The 23,961-nt window shown below is 42.3% G+C and overlaps 1 protein-coding gene across 3 annotated transcripts in view; it reads left to right on the top strand.

Moving 5' to 3' along the window:
• Positions 1-23,961, top strand: part of BICC1 (BicC family RNA binding protein 1) — an 808,889-nt gene that overhangs the window by 207,658 nt on the left and 577,270 nt on the right. The gene's annotated exons all lie outside the window — the stretch shown is intronic.

Genomic DNA, 23,961 nt, shown 5'->3' with positions numbered 1-23,961 from the left:
CCCTTCATGATATGCTGTCTTTAGAATTTTGTCATCTGTAAAAGCACATTTCATAAACATAGATTAATTAAGATCATTTACTCACAAATTAGGTAAATCTAACCTATTGTACCTAAAAATGCTGGGATATTAAGTTGCTTTCTATCTTAGGCCTCCTCCCACATGTATGTCTACTACTACTAGATGTATAGCCTTGTTTGCATGAAAAGTAAATCTCATCTTTATATAGAACAAAAATGAAGAAAAGGGAAGCGTATTATTTTGTGTATGTATATATGTGTAGATATATATCTTTTGAAACGGAGCTCCTCACCCCGACCATGGCAGGCCTGCCATGGTCAGGGTGAGGAGCTCCGTTTCAAAAGCGGAACAAGCATCCAAGCAATTGAATCCTGAGGCGATGTCAACTGTCGTCGCCTGTCAGCACAGCACCTTTGGATAAAAAGAGCGATGTTTGAAGCCTACCTTCGCTTTCCTACTTAAGGATTTTAAAGACAATAACACAAGAGGGGAAACGCCAACCTACTTAAGGTTCTAACAAACTACTCAACATGTAAAGACTATAATTACCACAAGTCTTGGTGTCGAAACTCCACCCACTCAGGGCGGTCGACGCCCCTCTTCAAATAAAATGAATTTAAAAGTGCAAGTTGAGCCTGACGATCTCCTTTCATAGTCCATGAAGAAGGGGCGGGTTTTAGGCCCCGAAACGCGTCGGACATTCTTTTGAACCAAGAGGGAGCCTTCAATCACCGTCTGGGTGCCACCAAAAAACCGGAGGGTTAAGGTGCTGCGGAGAGCCCTCACCAAAGCACTTACGCATTTTGCTCTTATATATATATATATATATATATTTTAACATTTACGTCTGTACATAAGCTTTCGCAGCTCGCAAAATGTTGCTGCTGACACTTCTGTATACAGGAGTTGACCATGCAGGTAAAGATTTTTTTTTCTTCCTTTTCCACGGTTTGGAAAACAGCCATGTCATTTGAGATGTCATCAGTGATGTCATCAGATATGTCATTGACCATGTCATGAGTGATGTAATATGAGAGGTCATAAGCCGTGGATTGCGGGGCACGGGTTGTAGTTAGCTCATCTAAGTATAACTGCTGAATTTCCCTGGTTTTGTACGAGTAAAATATCACTCTAACTAGAACGTCCCTATGACCTTTGGTTTTTTCAGTGACTTTCTAAGGTTTTTTTAAATTTTATTTACCAACTATAATATCCCTGTAACCTTTGTTTTTGTTTTTGAATTTCCAAGGTTTTTTAAATGCTAATTGTTAACTATAACATTCCTGTATCCTTTGGTTATTTCAATTGCCAAGATTTTTTCAATTCTTTTTCTTAATTGTAGCATCCATTTTTTTTTAAGTAAGCATCTAAGATTTTCGTACTTTCTTTCTATAATATTTATATAATACACTACTTGTTTTTTGATTTCATATGTGTTGATTTCATATGTGTTTATCAGAAAATACATTAATAACTGTTTTTAATATTAACAATTCTGTATGTCGGCACAACATTGTTGCATTTACTGTGGAGATTCTATCATCAGTAAAAGGTGTTTTTTCTTGTTTTTGGACTCTTCGCAACAGTGGACACGTCACACAAATGGAAAACAAAAGCAGACATTCAATGGACACCAACACATCCAAAAATATGTAAAAAAAATCCATTCTGAAAATTGCCCTACACATATTACTATATTCATACTGCTTTCAAAGCATGTTTAAACTCATATTTTTGTGCTAAGTTTCTTTAGTAATCATCTTTCAGACCTATTTTCCGTTTTCACAGTTATTCTGTACATCGCAGAGACGTCGTTCACTATGACAATCGCGCCTTTTCCATATAGTGAAAACACATATATGCACATATACTACACTATTTTACACTCTAGTGGTTTCTTACATTTTCTAAAGTCATGTTTTTGTAGAGAGTTTCTATAAAAAACATCTGTAAAACCTATTTTAGTTTTCTCGCTGTGACTCCGGAGATTGCAATGACGTCAGTAATTGTGATTCCCCAAGACACGTTGCAAAAATGGAAAACAAAAGCATACATTCAATGACCACCAACACATCCAAAAATAATATGTAAAAAAGCCATTCTGAACATTGCCCTACAAATATTACTATATACATACATCTTTCAAAGCATGTTTAAACAAATATTTTTGTATTAAGTTTCTTTAAAACCATCTTTCAGACCCATTTTCCGTTTTCGCGGTTATTCAGGACTTCACACTGACATCATTGGCCGTGATGATCGCGACTTTTTCATAAAGTGAAAACACATATATTCACACACATTACAGTATTTAACACACTAGAGGTTTATAATTGTACACCTCCAGCTCATGTTTTCTAGTGTATTTCTAGAACAACCATCTCTAAAACCTATTTTCCATTTTCGCGGTGCGATCGGAGATCGCGATGACGTTGATCATCGCGATCCCCGCGGTTACGTCGCAAGCTCAGAAAGCAAAAGCAAAAATTCAATAGCCACCACCACATAAAAAAATAACGAATTAATTCTAACCATCACAGTAGATAACTCACTATATAAATAACTCGATAAAAGCATTTATCAATATCTCTATAACAATGCATACTAATGATTCATTGATATATTGATATATTTTTTAATATTTTCACCAATAGTCATGACAATGTTTATAGACGCGATATTCCACAATGGTACACGGGGAGCCGTGCTGGCAGTCACGGCATTGTCGCGAATATTGCAAGCTATTAAAAAAAATACATTTTGGACAAATAACTTCTGTCACAAACACCTCCATTTCTCAACCACAGGGTCAGAGTATCTCCACCCTGACCCATTATGTGGGCTTTCACACAGATTTTCAGCCCTGTGAACCATTCCCAGTAGATAAAATTGCAGCCACAGCTTTCTATTCAGGTTGCGTCAAGCCAATCAGAGCATTTCCGTTGGCTTGTGCATTTGTGAGTAATCACGAAACCTTTGTGAAATATCCATGGCCAGAGATATCACTATAATTTTAAACTTACATTTCTCAAAAACTACTGAACAGATTTACACCAAATAAGCAAACAGCACTTCCTTGAACCGACATCTACCTCCCAGCTAAATTTGGTGTAAGTCCGTTCAGCGGTTTTGGCTGTAGAGGTGGAAAAGTTTCCTATGGGAATTAACATTACAAACTCAAACTTATTTTGCACTCCAAATTCACGGTCTCCACTGCACGGATCACCCCCAAACGATCCCAATCAATAGTACCCACTGTGACACTTTTTTGGCAAAATTTCATGCAGATTGGTCAAACAATGCTAAAGTTATAGCCAAGTCAAAAAATTATTTTCCTATGGAAACTAGGTCCAAACTAGAACTACCTACTGGCAATTTCTGTACATAAGCTTACGTAGCTCACAAAAGGTTGCTGCTGACACTTTTTTATCAAGGAGTTGACCATGCAAGTAAAGATTTTTTTCTTTTTCCATAGTTTCTGCCAGAAACTGACCCATATTTTCCGGACCTGTGAGTCTCACAGTAAAAGAAAAAAGATAATAAGTTAGTATTCTTTTTGTGTGCATACTTTCAGCATCATTTGCTTTAAAAAACTTGTGAAAAGAGTATCATCCAAACATATATCTGAGGAGGTGTCCACTTCAGAGGGGCATGTATCCCATCTCATCTTCATAGAACATGGAAAAGTTCCAACATTTTGAATAACAAACGATTATGGTCCATTTTGTGTCTGTTCAATATGTCTGCGTCCCTCCAGTTTCCACCAGGATCTATTGAGATATTTGGGGAACACATTTTTCCATAGGGAAAAATCCCTTCCCTTGCATCTTTATATATAATATATATATATATATATATATATATATATATATATATATATATATATATATATATATATATATATATGTATATATATATATATATATATATATGTATATATGTGTATATGTGTATATATATATATATATGTGTAGTGGAAGGGATCTGGGTATTATCTGCTGCAAAGATAAAATAGCATTTTTCCCGAGATGCTCCTGCATCACCAGCACAATAGCGGTATGTGTAACTCTGCATTACAGTGCAGTCTTTTTGCCATCCCGATGATAATCCTCTAAGGGAGTTTTTTTTTATCTCACCTTACGGACACATCAGTCTTGTACAGTTTCCCTTTTGTCTAAACTTACAACTAGTTAAAATCCATCCAACTGATGCATTTTCTTGAGTCTTTCTGTACACCAGTAGCCTTAAATATCCACAGGTACAGATTCCATAAATTGAGAAATGTCATTTGGGTCACGCTTAAGTAGTCAAAGCTTGTGTGAATCAGGTCGTAAAAGGCTGTGATTAATTTTCATAACGCTCTATTCTGTATAAAGGTCACCTTCCTTGTCAGCTCCTCTTTTAACTTGATTGCACATGATCACAGTCTTGCTGTGATGGATAAATAAATGGTTAACTCGTGCATCAAGCATGTACTGTTTTCCTCTGTGAAGAAATCAATTGGAATGGAATGAACGGTGATTTGGAATAATAAAATAATATAATTTCAATCTGTTAGTGCACTTCCTTCTCATATGCTGCATACAATTGCAGACGGCCCAGAGACATACAATCATGCACTCAGTACTTGGGCACTTAAAAACAACGATCTATTATGTTTCAGGAAAATGTAGTTTTAGATTATTTTTTCTAAATCAAAAGGTACTTTCTTCATTGCTTGGAATAGGATGAGAAATATAGTCCGCTATAGTATCTCCTGCTACTTGAATTAAAGTAGTGTTAGACTAAGTCATCTACTTTTAATGAGAGAAGTATTTTTATTACATAGCTTAATATTTAATATATACATTCACTCCATGTCACTTTTCTCTGTTTGTTCTTTAATCTCTCTGATGTTATCTTTATACAGTTATCTTACACATAGCCCTGCCATTAGATTCTTGTAGGCCCCATTTATCTGCATAATAATACTAATTTCTTCATCACACGTTCTTCTGCGCAGGTCCACAGACTGTAAAGTAGCCTGTGGTGATTCTACAGGAGCTCCCACACGTTCCAGCTTCAGATGGAGTTTTTCAAATACTGCTGAATTACCCACATCAAAGGCATTCCTATCTGACCAACCACTGTTGGGTTTAGAGCTCAGCATGAACCACAGTAGGCTAAAGTACAAAGATAAGAATTAACTTGTATCCCTTTAAAATTGCAAATAATACATTGTAACATCATGCAATATGTGGAGAAGTAATTAGCTTGTCTGCGTGACACTTGTCGCACCAAGGGACACTTATGTGAATACCCAGGACATCTGCAGAAGCGGAGATCTGCCACCACTACCACTTGACGTCAAACCTTAGTATCAGAAGAGATGGCTGATATTGGCGACCATCTCTGGGGGAAAGAGGGTAGAGAGAGGGAGAGATAGATAGTTGTGGTGTACCTGGAGCTCCCATGAAAAGGATGGTATGCGGGTGTTCTTCATTCTGAACAGGACTCCTCAAGTTCAGTCAGGAGTGGTACTCTGCAACAAGACCACAATCATTTCAGACAACCATACATGCATACGTGGCAATCAGCCAGAGGTGTGAATCCTTAATAACAAATAGCAAACAAGAATTACTATGAGAAATTCAGGTCCATGTGAAGGGCCCTTGAGCACTGACCCCTGCGCTGAATCCTGAGAGTGTATCCTTTAGCCTCTGCTCAATGATGTCAAAATCTTTATCTGTTCTCAATGTTGTCACTTGACACAGCTAGATTAGCCAACTCTTTCTTATTCAAACGCTGATTGCTATGGTGCCCTTGAATTAAACGGGGATACCAAAACTAGAAGTTCCTGGTAGGTCTCCATAATGGCCGGAATAGCTGTAGAGTTAAATGGCAAAAAGATGGTCATAGTCAAGATGATGGGGGCCTTGTGGCATTAGCTGATTGGCCAGGTTACAGGATTCAACACTGTGGAAGCTGTTTGGAAGGGACTGAGTTCCAAAAGGGGCTGCTGGCCCCCAGCTTCCCGGTGGCGATGAGCAGATTATTCTGGTCACAGGCGGCAGGGCTCAGAACCCAAAGATGGCGCTGATAAAACACAGCTCTCTCTCAAGACTGATCAATGAAGCCAAGCAGAAGGCCGACTTTAACCCCTTCCATGCTCATGACAAGGTCAGCTCGTCATGAGGCACGGTTGAGCTGTGCTTATGATGAGCTGACCTTGTCATGAAATTATAGTATTCAAGCATTTTCAGCACAGGAGGGGAAAACCCCTAGCACACAAGGTGTTAAAAAGCAAAAATTATAGCCTGTCATGCAAGTGTTCATCTGGAGCCTTCTTGAAGATTACTAAGCATTTTGCCTGTCAATTAGTAGGCTGTGGCAGGAGACTTAGGCAGGAACTAGAGGGTTGACCATACACATTAGCTACTGGAGCCTTCCCGAATATTACCAAATGATTCCTGTCAATTGAAACGTTGACTCTGATGGGGGGGGGGGGGGGATTAGGGCCTATAATTAGATGGCAGGGCAGCTGAACAAATAAACAAATAAGCAAGTTAATCTTGAGGTTAGCAAGAAACAAATTCTGCACAGGAAGTGAGATCATTGGTTTCCGACCCACCATACCTTGTCCTTCTCCCTCCTTCCAGGACCTATTTAATGGCATCTGCAGTGTGGATGTGCCAAAGACAAGCCTGTCTGCACCTGTCTATGCCTGGAATGCACCCAGATCAAGGAACCCTGGTTCTCCCCCACCCACCGACACCCAGCTGCATTGGTCCATGTGCTTGATCCGAATGCCCCTCGATGCAATGCTGCCATACAGCACCATAGAAGATGGATACCTGGCTTTTTATTTCACCAACCTACCATAGGTAGGCTAAGCACATACACATGCTCAGCGCCAGCAAACTCTCACAAGCAAGCTAACATTAAAGACTCATAAAGCATTGCGAAACAAGTGTCAAACTATTCCTTACATTTTCAAATGATCAGTGAAATTGCTTCTGTAAGGTCCAGTACAACAAAATAGTGTGATGCAGAGTATATTCATAATGCTCGAGTGATTGTAATATATTCATTAATGAAACGCCCTTTACATACCAATACTTCTTTTTTTGAAGTGGATCTCCCAAGGAGAAATGTTTCCCCACCCTTTTCAAATTATCTTTCCTAAAATACTCCTTACCCATCTGCATTTGTTAGACAGCCAGATCTCATATCTATCTTTATTCTCCTTTGTGATTTGTAGTGTACTTTAACAAGGTATAAGTAGTTTGAAAGGAAATTGTGACATGATATGGGGCGCAAGGATTTTGATTAAGAGTGAGGAGAAAATGGATGTGGAATCTACCGAAATTTCCTTTACCACCCAGTATTTCTACATATATTTTCTTTCTTTTTTTTGCTCTCCTCACTTGCCTCAAACACTTTCCATAGCATGTTCTTAGGTTTCCTGCCCTTATGCCTGAAGAGAGAAAGTCTGATACCACCCTTCGATTGTGGACCTTACTTCTGCACTCCATTATCCTCCAACCAGTATTTACCTGGTAGGATCTGTGCTGACTGAAGCAATCAGTCTTAATCATAGGACCCATCACTTATCCTTTAGCCTTTTTATGTCCAGCCACCTGGTTAGAGGTAGCCAAAAATCATATATTTTCTTCCCATGGTCTACCACTTCTAGTCTGGCAATGTTTTTAACAGACTGTATCTAATCCTTATAGGTGGGGTTTGGGGTCTACCCACTTCCGGCAGATCTCCCTGCGCATCAACAGTATTACGTAAAACACCAGTTTCAACTGCTCTCTATTACCTTTTGACTGTACATCGGGTAATCCCCAAACAACCAAAGATGGGCTTTACCTAAAATTGCATCTTCAGGATGTCAGATAAAGCCTTACTTATATCCTCCCAGAATGCCTGCCTGAATTCTTGGGCATTGCATAAACATGTGTACATTATCTACTTTCAGTTGCCCACATTTAGGACATGGCACATCTCCTCCATTCCCAAATTTCAATAGTCTTAGTGGAGTCCAATACACCATGCTTGCCATAAGTTCTCCTGCAAAAACACGGCAAGTAATCTCCTCACAGCTCGTGCAGCAAAGTAAACGTCCTATCTGTCATGTCAACCATCATCCAATACCAGACTGAAATTTCTTTCTTCATAGGTGTACTCAACATCAGTTTCTCTTCCAATTCATTTGGGCCCCCTCCCTTCGTGTTGGGGGATTGAAACCAGCTCTGGGTTTATAGAAATTTGAATCTGGGCACCATATTGTCCGTCCTTTCTCTGCATATCTCCCATGTTATCAAATGTCCTTCATCCATTAAATGTTCCCATCTCAACACACCGGTTTCCCCTCAATGGACTCGCCAACTTATCCTTTGGCCAGACCGGAGAGCCCTGAGAATCCCAGATTGGATCTAAGTTACTGAAATATGGTAATTTTATATTTCTTTTAATCCGATACCATGTTTCCGCTGTGCCCTGTATTAATTTCAGTCTAACCTTTTTGAAGTATTTGTGATCTGCAAACTTACGTAAGTACCCAATCTCCCCTCCTTTCATATCTGTTAACATTTCAGCAAACAATCTGCCTATTTCTGAGTACACAGGTCTGTCCATGAGCATTTTCCCGGTTTTAAGCAAAAATACTTGGGATTAAAATTTTAGATCTGGTAAGGCTAACCTCCCTTTCTCTATTTTTCTTCCCAGCTTCTTCCAAGCAACACTAGGTCACTAGGAAGACAAGATAAAGCTACTAATGTAACCTTGCAACATTCCAAACCACTCCTTCTTGAAAGGTAGAAGGATTGAGTTAAAGTATGTGAACTTAGTGAGGATAGCCATTTTTACCAAGTTGACCGTACCAAATAAAGTTAGAGGCAAATATGACCAATTCGCCATCAAGTTACACACTTCCCTTTTAACTTTATCAAAGTTTGCCTTTGATAGTTCGGTAATATCCTATGTTATCCTGACCACCAAGTACCTCATCTCCCTTTTAACCTTTTCATTCGCCTTCTCCGCATTCGAGACCATTATCTCAATCTTTCCTCTATTAATCTCATATCCCGAGACCTTGTCAAACTCTGTTGTCAATTTCATAACCTGTCTCATAGTAGTCTGCAAATCCGTCGTGTAAATCAGAAGGTCATCAGCGTATAAGGCTAATTTCTTCTCCAAGCCTTTGTATCTAAAAGAAAAGATCCCCGGATCATTTCTGACAATGCTAGCCTGAGGCTTGATATATAGATCAAATAATAGAGGCGACAGGGGGCAGCCTGGTCTTGCTCCTCTGGTTATTTTGAATGAGGGTGTCCGAGTACAATTCACAAGCACTCTTGTGTGTGGAGAAGTATACATTCCAGCAAGGGTCTTACAAAACTTTGTTCCCAGATTTAAAGATTTCTTTTTTAATTTTTTTTTTTTTTTTTTTTTTAATTTATAAAGCTTTATTCGACATTTGTCATAAAAGCATTCACCTAGCCCTATACAATAAATACTATTTAAAAATATTTCTAAAAATACATATTAAACAATCAATGTCGAATAATACACAATAAAAAGTACTAAAATTACAACATATTTTAAAAGGTCACATTCCGTTGATTTTAAAAAACAGGAAGCAATAGTCTATGTCGCAAATACAAACATATTAAGGATATACATAATTTCATTATAACACAATAGCCGTTAGTGATCGGGTTCGAATTAGCCAAGCCCAGGCCAAAAATTTTGCTACACCAACCACATATAATGTTGTACAATCTGTTTCAAGTATCCTAAGGGCTTCAGATTGGCTTCGGGTTCCCAACTTTACACAAACTGGTTTTAGCCACTTTCGTCTAGGGGTCGAATACAATGGACAACAAAACAAAAAATGGGAGATGTGTTCTGTTTCTTCACTACAATGGTGACAGTGTTCATCCCATGCCTGGGACCAATGTTTCTTGAACGCATTCAAAGGTAATGTACCGATGCGGAATTGAAAATAAAGTTTTCTGTCATGAGGTTTTTCAATTAGGTCCCAAAAAGGTTCATATGAGGGATACATTTTTATACTTAGAAAGCGAGATGTTAGATTTGCGCTTGTGCTGTCACTATACATTGTAAAATATACCATTTCCCAGTATAGTTCTTTTAGCTTTTCCTTAGTAGGAAAACAAGCTTGGTCTTTGTTGTCCCATAGATACTCCAATTTCAATTTTTTGAGTAGACCCCGCAGCTCCCTTAACCAAGGGATGGTATGGAAACGGTCAAATTCGATGACATCCATCAATGCTGCTGCATAGTGGCCTAGTTCTGGGGTCACCATAATTCGTCTCCAATATAGAAGAGGCCGAAGCCTCGCTATATCCACAACTGATTTTCTCCCCAAATCTAGTTTCAACGGGGTTGTTGGTGTACTCTGGGGGACCATTACGATCCCTCTTAGGAACTTATTTTCGGCTTGACCCAGTTCGCTCAAGTTTGAGAAACCCCACAATTCAGAGCCATACAGACAAGCCCCCAGGACTTTCATAGAATAAATTTCCATCACACAGTTTACCGGCTTTGTTAGTGAGGTTCGGTGTTTTATAGAGATGGCACCTGCCAGCTGTCTGAACTTTAGTAGGGTTGTGGTTATGTGATGTTTCCAGCTCATGTTTTCTTGTAGAGTGATACCTAGGTATGAAAAAGAGTCCACTCTTTCTAATGGTGTTCCTTTGTATGTTATTACACCCTTGAAAGAGGACTGCTGGTTGAGGCACATAAATTTCGTTTTAGAGGTGTTTAGTTCTAGGCCCCTTTCATCACAATATACACCAAAGGCATCAACTACTTTTTGTAACCCACTAGGTGTGCGGGAAAGTAATAATGTATCATCCGCAAACATGAGGACTGGCACACGAGTGCCGGCTATTACAGGGGCGTCACTGGCAATCTTCTCTAGATGTTTAACAATACCATTTATGTAAATTGAGAAGAGGGTTGGCGCTAGGACACACCCTTGCCTCACCCCGCATTCGACCGGGAAGGGATCAGTTACTTCTCCTTGTTTGCCCCATCGTATCCTAGCAAAATTATTTTCGTGTAGGCGAACAAGGAGAGTGAGCAATTCCTGGTTTAAGCCTGCGTCCGCCAAGGTCTGCCAGAGTTTTTCCCTGGGGACCAGGTCGAAAGCGGCTTTTAAATCTACAAAAACTGCATACAATGTCCCCTTCTTCAATGTAACATTTCTCCAATAAATTGTTAAAAAATGGAGGACTTGGTCGACGCTACTGGTTAGGGGCCTGAACCCAGCTTGATAAGATGACAAGATGTTATTGTCGTCGATCCATTGCTGCAGTTTATTTTGCACAAGTCGGCCCATTATCTTTTGAGCTGTATCTATCAGACTAATGGGTCTATAGTTTTTAGCCAAGGATCGGTCACCTTTTTTATATATGGGAATTATTTCGGCACCCTTCCATGAGGCAGGCACTTCCCCTCCCATAGCCACTGCATTGGCCAGCATTGTAAAGTAGCTGCACCAGGAATTCCGGTCAGATAAAAAGATATCTGCCGGAATTCCGTCTATGCCTGGGGCTTTCCCCCCTGCTACACAATCCAGCACATTGCTCACATCCCTCTCCACAAATATTGGTGCTTTATAGTAAACTAATGGAGGAAGACTGACATTATTAAACATTGGGTTACAAGCATACTGTGGTTGAAAGTATTCTATCCAACTGTTCTTTGCGACATTATTGACAGGCTGGGGTGCAATACCACCCTTTGCCCATTTTACTGAGGCCCAGAAGCGCTTTGAGTCCTTGGAAGCACATACCTCCTTGAGTTCTTGCCAACAATCCTCATCCCAACGCTTCTTGGCTAATTTTTGGGCCTGTCTGTACAGATTTCTCGCCAGTCTTACTGCTTCTGGCCTCCCTGTTCTTAGTTCCCTACTAAGATTGTCTCGTGCTGTCCTACAGCTCCTATCATACCACCCTCTAGTTTCTTGTGTTTTCTTCATTTTATTTGTGGAGGTATTTTTACGAAACAAACTTTGGATTACAGAAAAAAATGTCTCATGGGTCACCATCATATAGTCAATAAAATCAGTCTGTTCGTGATGTGACTTAATCTTGGCAACTTCATCCACCACGACTTTCTTTAGAGACTCTATTTTAGTGGAGTCATCTAGGAGCATACTCCACTTCAAATATCGGGAGTTATTTGAACTTACTAGGTCCTGTGTAACCATATAATCCTCTCTAGGATGCTCGGGACTGTCATGGTAGGTATGTAGTGTCAGGCACAATGGATTGTGATCACTTTCAATCTTATCCTTCACTTCCATATCGACCAATTTATCCCAGACCCTAACATCCAAGAGTATATAGTCTATCCTGCTGGCCGATCGGCCATTATCAAAGGTATTTTTCCCCATAGAGTCTGACACTGTTCGTCCATTTACTGCTCTAAGTCCTCTTGAGAGACAAAAACTTTTCAGTTGTATTGCTACCGTACTCCATTTCCTAATTACAGGGATATCTAGTTGGGGAATTCCCCACTTAGTGTCCTCGTCTTCGGCCAGGGATTTATCCTCCTCACCCAAGGGTTCAAAGGTAGTATTAAAATCCCCGCCTATTATTATATAGGTAGGGTCTGGTAGCTGTTCAATATTGTTCTCAAGGCACATTAGAGTCTCAGATGGTTTACCCCTGGCAACTCCCCTCGAATAGATATTAAACAGGGCTAACTGTTGGCCATTTTGCCAGGAAATATCAAGTGCCAAGATGTCATTAGATGGTATAAACCTTTGCTTAACCGAACAATTCAAAGTTTGCCGTACCCAAATTAACAGGCCCCCCGAGGGACGTCCCCCTTGATTTCTTATTGCCGGGACAAAAAAGTTCAAATACCCTTGCCTGAAAATTGGTGTACGCAACCAGGTTTCTTGGAACATGATGATGTCATATTGGGTAATGAAATCCACCCAGTCTGGAATATTTAATTTATTAGTAATTCCGGCTATGTTCCATGAAATAATTAATAGTTGCGATTTAGCCTTTTGGGGATATATCTGAGCATTATCAGGAATGTTTGATGTGTCTGCAGGATCTACTCCTTGTATGAAATTTCCACTCAATGTTGGTGGCCTCTCAATTACCTCCAATGTTCTTCCCTGTTCTACCTGAACTCTATTTCCTTCCTCTAGGAGGGAAGTACAATGTACATCTGGGGCAAGAGTAGTTTCGTCTATCGGGGGTTATTGACATGTTCTTGGAGTAACTGCGTATCTAAAGTGGCAGGGGAGACACATGCGAGTCAATCACACTCATTTAAATCAGTTAGCACAGAATATTGGTTATCCAAATTTAGCCCCCACTCACATACTGGGTTGGCCCTAGCCCTTCTGCTTCCCACAACTGTCCATTTTGTTCTTAGTATACTCGGTTTGGCTACTAGACCTCTTCTGCTATAGAAGAAGTCCAGTGTCAGTGGAACTATTTCAGCTGTCCTACGTTGTGGGGGGAGAATATTCCGTAGGACATCAGGCAGGACCTCAGGGCCCCTGAAGTTCAAGACCACACAATCCCCTTGAAATTTCTTTACCTTAGTACCTATCCACCTAACCCTTCTTGCTGTAAGCAGATCGTCAGATAATTTTTCCTTGCCCCAGGGTGATATATGCATGTTATTACTGAGCCACCTAAGGGCCTTATTTCTTAAGGAATCTGGTGACTCGATCTGTCCAGTTTTCAGCATGGGTGTGTTTGCTAGTACTAAGATAAGAGGCGAGGCTTCAACAATTAGTTCAACTGGGGCAGTTTCTGTATTTAGAATCTCAGGGATGCTATTGCCCACTAGTTGGGCTGCATCTGGGACTAGGGGCAAATCAGGGGTATTATCATTCCTCATGCTGACTTGTTGGACATACTCTGATGTAGCTTGTGTGCCAGTATTCATGTGCACCCCGAGTGATCTTCCCGCAGACTCCATTTGTTCAAGTTTGGATGCAACTAGATTTGGTATTTCCCCCACCCCCTCGTTAGTTTTCCTTAACAGGGACTCTAACTTGTTGACCTTGGTAACTAATTGGTCAACCTTTGATATGAGGGGTTTCATTAATCCTAATAGTTTGGTCTCTAGTGTACCCATGAGCTTAATTAAAAGAGTGTCCTCCCCTTCTTCATTCTCATACTCTTCCTCCCTTATCCCATCCTCTTTCTTTCTCTTTGCTCGTCTTGGTGGGGTTACAGGTTTGTTTTTACAAGAGCGTAGGCCGCCTCTTCTAGGTGGCGCCTTAGTGATCCCTTTTTTGGCTCTTGGAGCGGGGACCGGTGTTGGGGGGTAATGCTCTCTGTAACTGGCTCCTCAATTGTTACAGATTTGTCTTGATCTTCTAATATGATCAAATCAGTAAAAGGATCAAGTTGTTGGTCCATTGAGGCCATTGAAACACTAATTGCAGAGTGCTCTTCTAGGTCTTCAATAGGGTCGGTGACAATGGGATCATCTCTGACAGACTCCGACACCCCTGATTGATTGATTTGAGCACATGGTGGTGAGTCTCCCATACTCAGAGAGGTCCTTCGATTGTTATTAATTTTTGTCACTACCTGGACCAGGTAATTATGCATTGTGTTTGCCGGGGTAACAGGCGTTTTTTGTTTAGACATGTTGAGCAAGCAATTATAAACAGCAGAACCCTAAAGATATGCGTCAATAATAGTCCAAGTACAATATAGATATTAAGTGTTTTTACCTTGCCACAGTTCAGTTTGGAGGGTGGAGGTTAGAGGGGTGGCCCAGCCCAGTCTCTCACTGTCTAGAACGGGCTAAAACGGGCCCGCCCTTGGCCCGGGCTTCGCCCGGCGTCCCGCGAGACGGGGGTGTCGCGCAATTTGTACGCCTCCTGGCGCGTGGATGGCGCGGCGTGCGCCGCTAGGCTGATGGGAATTGTAGTTTTGGTGTCCTCCTCAGACCGCGCTCCGCGCGCCTGCAGGACTCAGCTGGAACCAGAGTCGGGCAGCGGGAGGCGGGAAGAGGGCTGGCAGGGTTTTCCAGAATCCGAGGCTTTTTCTCCTGCAAGGCAGCAACAAAACAGGTAGGCGGCAAAGGTTTCCGCTTTCAGAGCTTCCCACCCCTCGACCGGGGTGTCGCGCAATTTGTACGCCTCCTGGCGCGTGGATGGCGCGGCGTGCGCCGCTAGGCTGATGGGAATTGTAGTTTTGGTGTCCTCCTCAGACCGCGCTCCGCTCGCCTGCAGGACTCAGCTGGAACCAGAGTCGGGCAGCGGGAGGCGGGAAGAGGGCTGGCAGGGTTTTCCAGAATCCGAGGCTTTTTCTCCTGCAAGGCAGCAACAAAACAGGTAGGCGGCAAAGGTTTCCGCTTTCAGAGCTTCCCACCCCTCGACCGGGGTGTCGCGCAATTTGTACGCCTCCTGGCGCGTGGATGGCGCGGCGTGCGCCGCTAGGCTGATGGGAATTGTAGTTTTGGTGTCCTCCTCAGACCGCGCTCCGCTCGCCTGCAGGACTCAGCTGGAACCAGAGTCGGGCAGCGGGAGGCGGGAAGAGGGCTGGCAGGGTTTTCCAGAATCCGAGGCTTTTTCTCCTGCAAGGCAGCAACAAAACAGGTAGGCGGCAAAGGTTTCCGCTTTCAGAGCTTCCCACCCCTCGACCGGGGTGTCGCGCAATTTGTACGCCTCCTGGCGCGTGGATGGCGCGGCGTGCGCCGCTAGGCTGATGGGAATTGTAGTTTTGGTGTCCTCCTCAGACCGCGCTCCGCTCGCCTGCAGGACTCAGCTGGAACCAGAGTCGGGCAGCGGGAGGCGGGAAGAGGGCTGGCAGGGTTTTCCAGAATCCGAGGCTTTTTCTCCTGCAAGGCAGCAACAAAACAGGTAGGCGGCAAAGGTTTCCGCTTTCAGAGCTTTAAAGATTTCATAACTGTTTATAGAAAAACCCAATTTACAGAGTCAAATACTTTTGTAGCGTCTAATGTAATCACTGCTAAAGGAAGTTTATGAGCAGTGGCCAAATCTATGGAACTAATGACAGTGTAGGTCAGCTCATGTAAAGATCTACCTGGTATAAACCCCTTCTTTTCCTTATGTACAAGATCTTTCATAATTCCATTGAGCCTTTCCTCCAAAATCTTTGCAAAGATTTTGTAGTCACAATTTAGTAACAACACGGGCATGTATGAATCACAAAGCACACTTCCCGGGCTTCAGGATTAATGTAATGATGGCCTCTTTCCAAGACTTGGGCATGCACGTATCTTTCATGAATATCTCATTAAATACCTCAGTTAGGATTGGTGCTAAAGTTCCTGCCAGTGCTCTGCAAATTTTGTGTGGTATGCCATACCGCCTGGGTGCCTTCCCCTGCTTCCCGAGCTTAAGTGCTTCCTCCACCTCCAACATGTTTATCTTCTCATTTAGGATCTTTCTTTTTTCTTCATTTAAAGCTTCAAAATGTTCTTGCTTTAGCCAATTTCTCACCTCCTCTTCGGTGATAGTTACCTCTTCTTGGTACACTTTTTCAAAATAACGAAAGAAGGCTCCGTCAATCTTTTTTTTGCTCCTCAACTCGGTTCCAGTATGTTTACATTTAATCTCCTTAAACAAATTCATCAGCTGGTCATTTTTGATTTTCATTCTAACAATTTGCTTCAATTCTCCCATATTCAAAATGCGCTAGACTACTAGCCTCCCATCTTTCTCTGACCCTACCCTCCAAAATGTTGGTAATTGTGTTTTGAAACCTGATACCTCAGACTGCAAGGCCTGAGTTTCTCCCTATTTCACATTTAAACTATCAATCTCCACTTCTTTTGCTCTTATTTGCTTTTCTAGGTTTGTAACTGCTTCCCGGTAAACCTGTGTTCTCGCAGCCGATAAACTGCCTACCCTGCTTCTTAGGTAAGCCTTGTTTGCATCCCACACTATTCCCACAGGGGTACAACCTAAAGTAACTCCCAAAAACTCTTTTGTTTCCTTATTTAACAATTCTACTACATCTTCGTCCAATAACAGGGAACAGTCCATTGTCCATCTAGTCTGAATATTCTTATCTACTAAGCTTAAATCTAACATCATCGCAGAGTGATCTGATAAATGAGCCCTTTTCTACACATATTTTCATCTATTATGAGATAAATACCACAGAATGGAAAACTGTATGAGCCCATGTTTGGCAGGTGGAATTCTGCATTTAATTGTTAATTCTGTGTGGTTTACCACATACATTTATCAACTGCACTAAGCAGCTGGTAAATGTGTGCAAGCAGGCCAGCGCAGGGTAGGAGGTGGAGGGGGTGGGGAGTTGGTTTGAGGAAAGGGAAGGGTGTTAGCTGACAGTGCATGAGCTTTACATGTTCCATAGTTCCTTGGCAGAAGATTGAACTGGGATTGCAGCTCTTTATCAATGCAATTTTAACACTCAAATTTTCCATGTGCTAAAGCCGAGGTGCATGAACACCAGAGAACCTATAATCATATAGAGAGGAAGTCCACTCTGGTGTGTTTTCCCTGCCCAACTTGTAACCAAACCTACATGATGACACCAACGGTTGCTGGCCCACTACCATAGGAGCATCAACAGTGACTTAGGGATGTTGGCATGGGTGCAGTGGCAAAAGGGTACTGACGCTAGGACGCTAGCAAGGGGGCACCAACACAATGTCACTAGGAAATATTGATATCTAGACTAAGATAGTGACACTAGGATACAATTCCATAACTTAGACACAACATAGGGACACCTAGTTGGAAACTTTGACTAGGGGTATGAAACACTAGTGTACTGACATTTGAATACTGATCGGATACGCTGACACAATGACACAGGCATAGAGATAGTGAAACTGAGACCGGCCCTGTGATATGAACAGAAGTATGGGGGCACCAGCAGTAACATGGAGATAAACCTTGATATTAGGCCATAGACACTGAGGCACCAACACGGACTCTAAGACACTGACATAGCAACACCATCAATCATAGACCGACACTGAAACCTGGACACTGATACAAGAATATCACCACTAACATGGAGATGGTGACTTGGTAAAGGTGCCACAGGAATACTGACTGGTTTACAAACGTTGCTGATGGGAAAATGTCCTGTGTCCGTGACACAGGAAGATTGAAACAGAGACACTAGGAGATTAGCATTAGGATTCTCATACTTGAATACAACACAGGGAAGTGAAATGACACAGGACACTAACAAAGGGCACTGAATGGTGGGACCCAACACAGCTTGGTTACGGACATGACACACTCGTGCAGGTATATTGACAAAAGAATATTGACTTGGAAACACAAAGATAGGGCTTGATATTGACACGAAGAACCTAACAAGGACATTGGGCAATGTAAAGTTGCCACAGGCCACTGCCACAATGACACTGCCCATGGACATACACAGCCACAGGGACAAGAGGACACTGACACAGAAACACTGAATCTAACATAGCAGCATTACCATTTCTACATTGACAATCCCCTTAAAAGAACTGCCTGGGGAAATTGACACTGACACCAGGGAACTGACGAGGCGAAATGGAAAGATAGGGGCCCTGGCATTGATACTGGAACACTGACAGAAGAAAAAAAGAGCGAATCAAGCTCATGAGTACTACCAATGGCACTGATTCAGCAACACTGAAAAGTTCACAAACAGTATTAGTGAGACACTGACACAAGGGCACCAGCATTGGTACACCGCCACAGGGATGCTACTGCACATGGATACTGACACTAGAAATTGACATACAAAAATGTCCCTTTCATAGAGGCACAAGGTCGCTGGCAACATAGCACAAACACTGGTCAAGGGACAATACCAGGGGCACACACTGAAGCACCAATACTTGCACAAGAATACTGATGGGGAGACATTGACACAGGATTACTGTCACTGGACACTGGCACGATCACTGATATGGATACACCATTGACACAGAAACAGATGTCTGACATTACTGACACTGGAAAACTAACAAGGATATTTTGAAATGCATTGCTGCTATTGGGACACCCAACTGGGGCAGTGAAACTTACATAGGGATACTGATTGCAGTTGGAACACTGACAAACATTGAGATGAGGATATTTGTACTGGGACACAAACTGGCAAAGGGACACTTAGAGATGGACACTCATACAGGGCATTGGCAGTTGAATAGTGAAATGGGGGACACTGAGACATGGACATTGTGACTAATACAGTCACTGGGACACGAGGATATGGAGACACAGGACCAGGCAAACAGTTACTGAAGCTGGGGCAAGAGGATCCAGGGACATTAATATGTTGACTCGGACATTAGACCAGTGGGATAAACCAGGTCATAGACGCTGTAACCATGGGCATTCATAAAGGAAAGTCAGTGGTCTCAGCTTAACAACAATGTTCTTTAGCAGCCCTCAGCACCAAGCGGGTATAACGTTTACAATCGCTGGTCATCAGAAGTATTTCCTAACCTTTGTTCTTGAGATAATAAGGCAGCCTATCAATTTCCCACAATTTTGAATCCCCAGCCCTACCCAAAATAACCGGAATCCCTGGCTCAGCAATGTGAGTTCCCAGACTGCACCCTTTTCGGTTTCCATAAGTTGGCTGGGGCCTTATAATTTCTGCTGTCACACTGCAAAAAAGACCAGCTTCAATCAGGCTAGTCATGTACTACATGTCAAGGAGAAGAGCTCTGCTTTCCCTTGCTGGTTGACCATTCCTCATAGTTTCAGTTTCACTGTCACCTACACAGCACTGTGCAAGCAGACACAGAGGCAGGGAGACCAGTACAGAGTGAGTCTGGTCCCAATAAGTTCATCACCACTCATTTGTAGTGGTTTGGGGTCAAAGCAACGCTTATTATTATAACCACAAACCAAGGCTTCCTAGTTTTAAGCCCATCTCATGGCTTTTTTTCACCCACCACCCCACATTTCCTGTCTCTTTTTCTAACTCCTGTAGCTTCTTTTCCATACCTACTACTTTGTTTTTACTGTTTCCATATATTTATATTCCTCCATTATCTTCTCTCTCTCTCTCTTTTAGTCCCAGTCAAAGTCTGATGATTGGATATGCCTGGGTCCCCCGTGCAACCTTCTACACAACTTGAGCAGTGTTGTAGACTCTGGCATGATGGATAGGTGTCTGCCTGGCTAGTTCTTATTACTTTGGCTAGTTGAAGGGGACCCACTGCCTCACTTGTTCCCTGAATTCAGCAAATACCTCCCAATATCCTAGGCCTACCTTGTCTAGCTGTCCTGTTGAGAGTTACATCTAGGTCTCTCCCACAGAAGCCAGGTCGTCAGCACAGTGCTGACTGAGAGTAGTTCATTTGTATGCACAACGTCTTTGTAACTCAGCTATGCATCAATGTGATTAGAACTGCATTTAAACCCTTTTAATTGTACTGAATGATAATTGGCAGAGTGTGCTTAGTAAGGCCGCACACACTTAGCAAATGGTGTCTTGACAGAGCTTGCACAATCCAGTGTATGGTAAAATGTATATTCAGTTTCCATCATTTTTATTCACTAGAAGTGCAATCGGTGCCCCATTCGAGACATTTTCTGAAAAAGTCCCAATGTTTTTGGCTCATTCTGCTTTAGAGGGCACAATTTGCTACTAATTAATACAAATGGGCATTAAGAAATAATACTACTAATACTTGAAAAAATATGGCAAAAAGTGTTGCTTCCTTTACAAACTCACTATATTGTGCTCTTTTTAAAAGATATGATTGGAGAACGACATCCCTGTCCATCCCGGAAACCCCTTGTCTGCTGTAGCTGTTCACCTCTTCTGGTATAAAAGCTCTTACATAAAGTTCTTAAAACTACTTAAATAAGGCTGATGTAAGAAGGGATCATAGGAGGAGTGAACTGGATAACGGGCTTAGAATAGCGCCCTCCTCCATGTCGAGGTAGGCAGAGGCAAGACAGACATGTTGCAGTTTCGTTTACAAAAGTGTTATCTGCTGATTCAGTACAGCACAATGTCTTGGTTGATTGGTCCTGAAGGGAGGATGGTGTGAATCCGTGCTCCTGGGTTTAATATTAATCTACGATGCATTTGTGAAGTTCTTGTGAATTTAACTGGATTGCTTAATTTATGTCCACGAAATCCGACTTCAAAGACCACCACAGACCGCCACAGACTTTGTGATTGGGCAATGCTACTTTTGAATTTACATGACTGTTTGATACCTCATAATCAAACCTTTACCATCAGTTGTAGTTTCAAAAGACGCACCTTTTTAGGTCTCGCTAGCGAATGCAGCGCCTGCGTTGCTTCTTAGGTCTCGCTAGCGAACGCGGCGCATGAGCTGTATCGCCTTGCAAACCTATTGGTGCCGCTTTCGGTGTCGAAGGGAGGCAGGAGGTGGCGCGTGGGGACAGGAGATGTGCACGCGCACGGACAGGATATGTGTTCTCCGTATGCATGCACATCTGTCCCCGGAGGCTGGCAGCGCTCGCATCGTGCACTTTGTTCCCTTCCCCCCGTCGGCTCCACGGAGCCAGCTTTTTTTCCCCGTGTGTAATCACATGTCCTCTTTTTACACTAATGGACGGCTGTTTAACTCTCCTCATTGTCTGTGATTCAGGTAAAGAGCGTATGTGTACAATGAGCTAGAAACATTGGGCGACACCTTTTCCGGGATCGATGTATACACGTGTCCCTTTCAACCACTTCCGGTGTTTTTTACATAAATTACACTGCTTTTACAGGCCAAAGTCATTTTCTCGAAGCTAGTGAGTAGATGAAACGTGTTGGAAGTACCCAACGCTTTCATACCTCTGGAAAAATGCGTTTTCCAGCGTATTTACAGTTACCAGTTTGCCGCTTTGTTATCTCGGGGAAAAAATGAGTTCGACAACATCATGACGGCAACCTGCTTGCTTAGCAAATAGCTGTCTAACTTTTGGGGCTTTTTTATGTTCAGGAGGATTACAAAGGCTGTATGTCATTGCTTTGCCTTTTCGTCTATACATGCCATTTAAATGTCACGAATTGTAGCAGTGATGCCCTGATTGACTGAGGCGGCTTATTGAAACGGGTGTAAGTAGAATGAGCATCACACTTGCTCATACAATTTGAATACAAATTTTTGCATACTGCCTACATTGAAACAATTTCATATGTCATAGTCGCTTTACTTGGTGTAAATATATGATCGTACTGCACAGTATGCCCTGTCAGGGCTGGGCTGGCGGTCCCCCTCCTCTTGCGCCTCATAGTGTCTCTGTGGAGTCACGCGAGGTGGTTCAACGCACAAAAACAGTGCTGGTGGTTTCAGACTCCAGTGTTTAATAAAGAAATGACTGAAGGGTGAGCAGAGGTGGAGGACTAGCCTGACTATGGAACTGAGCAGCTTGAGTACTAATCACATGTTTTTCACTGGGTAACATTGGGTGATCCTCAGCAGATCATAGCGTTTTACTGTGTCTCTGCGCACTTATCTGCCAAAGCTGGATGAACACATGGGTAAATAAACATTGTAGTACTTATAAAACATTGCATAGACATTTATCATTTCACAGCACGGTCGCCTCACGAAGATCAGGCAGACAGGGGGTTCATGCATTACATGGGCCTTTGCTGATTTGGGCATTTTAGAAGATGGAAAGATGTGAATATGTGGAAACCACACCTTTGGTTGCAAGCTGCAGCAGACTACTATGGGTAAGCTAAGTAAAAGTGAACACAGAGGGAAACAAGCACACACATAGTGTTGCATGAGCCAGTGTGGTGCTGCCAGCATGCACAGCGCTGTGTTACTCCTGCTGTGCCTCTAGTCCCACGCAGTGGAGCATGAGCCCTGCCATGACGCATGCACACCACAAAACCGAGCGTGAGCCCAGCTGTGCTGCCTGCACAGCACACAGTGCCGCTGGGGACTAGATGACACTTCCAGAATCACCACCCTGCCCCCACTGCCCTACGTACCTGACAGCCTCAGATGTATCTCTAAGCAAGCGGCCCCAGCAGAGCACAGGTGTAATCCTGGCAGAATCGTGAAATCCATGAGGGGAGAAACACCGACGTGCACTCATTTTAATTTAATGGACTGCATGTTAATCCTAGCCTAGCGCCCCTCAGTCTCTGGCCCACAATGAAGCACAGTCTTTTTAGCAGAGGCTAATGTGGCGAGTGGACGGAAACAAAAAACAAGCATTTGCAATGCAATAGGTCTCGCATTTACGAGAGTTTGAGCTAAGTTTTGAAAACCTGCAAGAGGTGCGCAAACACACACTTTCTGCTTATAGTGATTGTTCACGAGAAGCAAGACTGCCAGTACCTGTGCCTCTTTTACTGCCAGCCTTGCTTTTTATAAGCAAGGAGTATAAGTACAAAGTGCGTTTTTACGCACCGCTTGCGGGTTTTCAAAACACATAAATAAAAGGCATTGTCATTTACACTGCCAATAGCTCAAACTCTTGCAAATGCGAGACCTATTGCATTGCAAATGCTTGTTCTGATTTGCAAGGTATAATGATTTCCACAGTGTTGTACTAAAAACATCATTCATTGTTTTGGCTCATTATACCCGCGGGCTAGTGAATGGCGAATTCTAGATTCAAACCACACAGCACTGCTTGTTGATCAACGCCACATTAACGTCTGGGTTGGGGAATTACATTTTTATCTTGCACAAGATCCTATTCTTAACCAAGTGTAATTTTAGTTTACTGGAAAGAAAGCTAGAAGTAATTCACATTTTCGTTCAGGTTTGTGTGCTTTAATAAAACCTGCCGAAATATGTAATTGTTCCTAAATTCACTACATTGGTTAGTTGACATGTATTTTCAATGGCCAAGAAAATCACTGCTTTAGGCCAAAGAAATGTTTGCAAACAGTGACTACTACCCTCAGTCTGTTGATTGTGCACTTGTTCAAAAATATGGACCTTATTGACCCTTGCAAATCAGAACAAGGTTTATCTATCATTTTT

This window comes from Lissotriton vulgaris, chromosome 5, assembly GCF_964263255.1.
Source record: "Lissotriton vulgaris chromosome 5, aLisVul1.2, whole genome shotgun sequence".
NCBI lineage: Eukaryota > Metazoa > Chordata > Amphibia > Caudata > Salamandridae > Lissotriton > Lissotriton vulgaris.
This window is presented reverse-complemented; position numbering and strand designations above follow the sequence as displayed.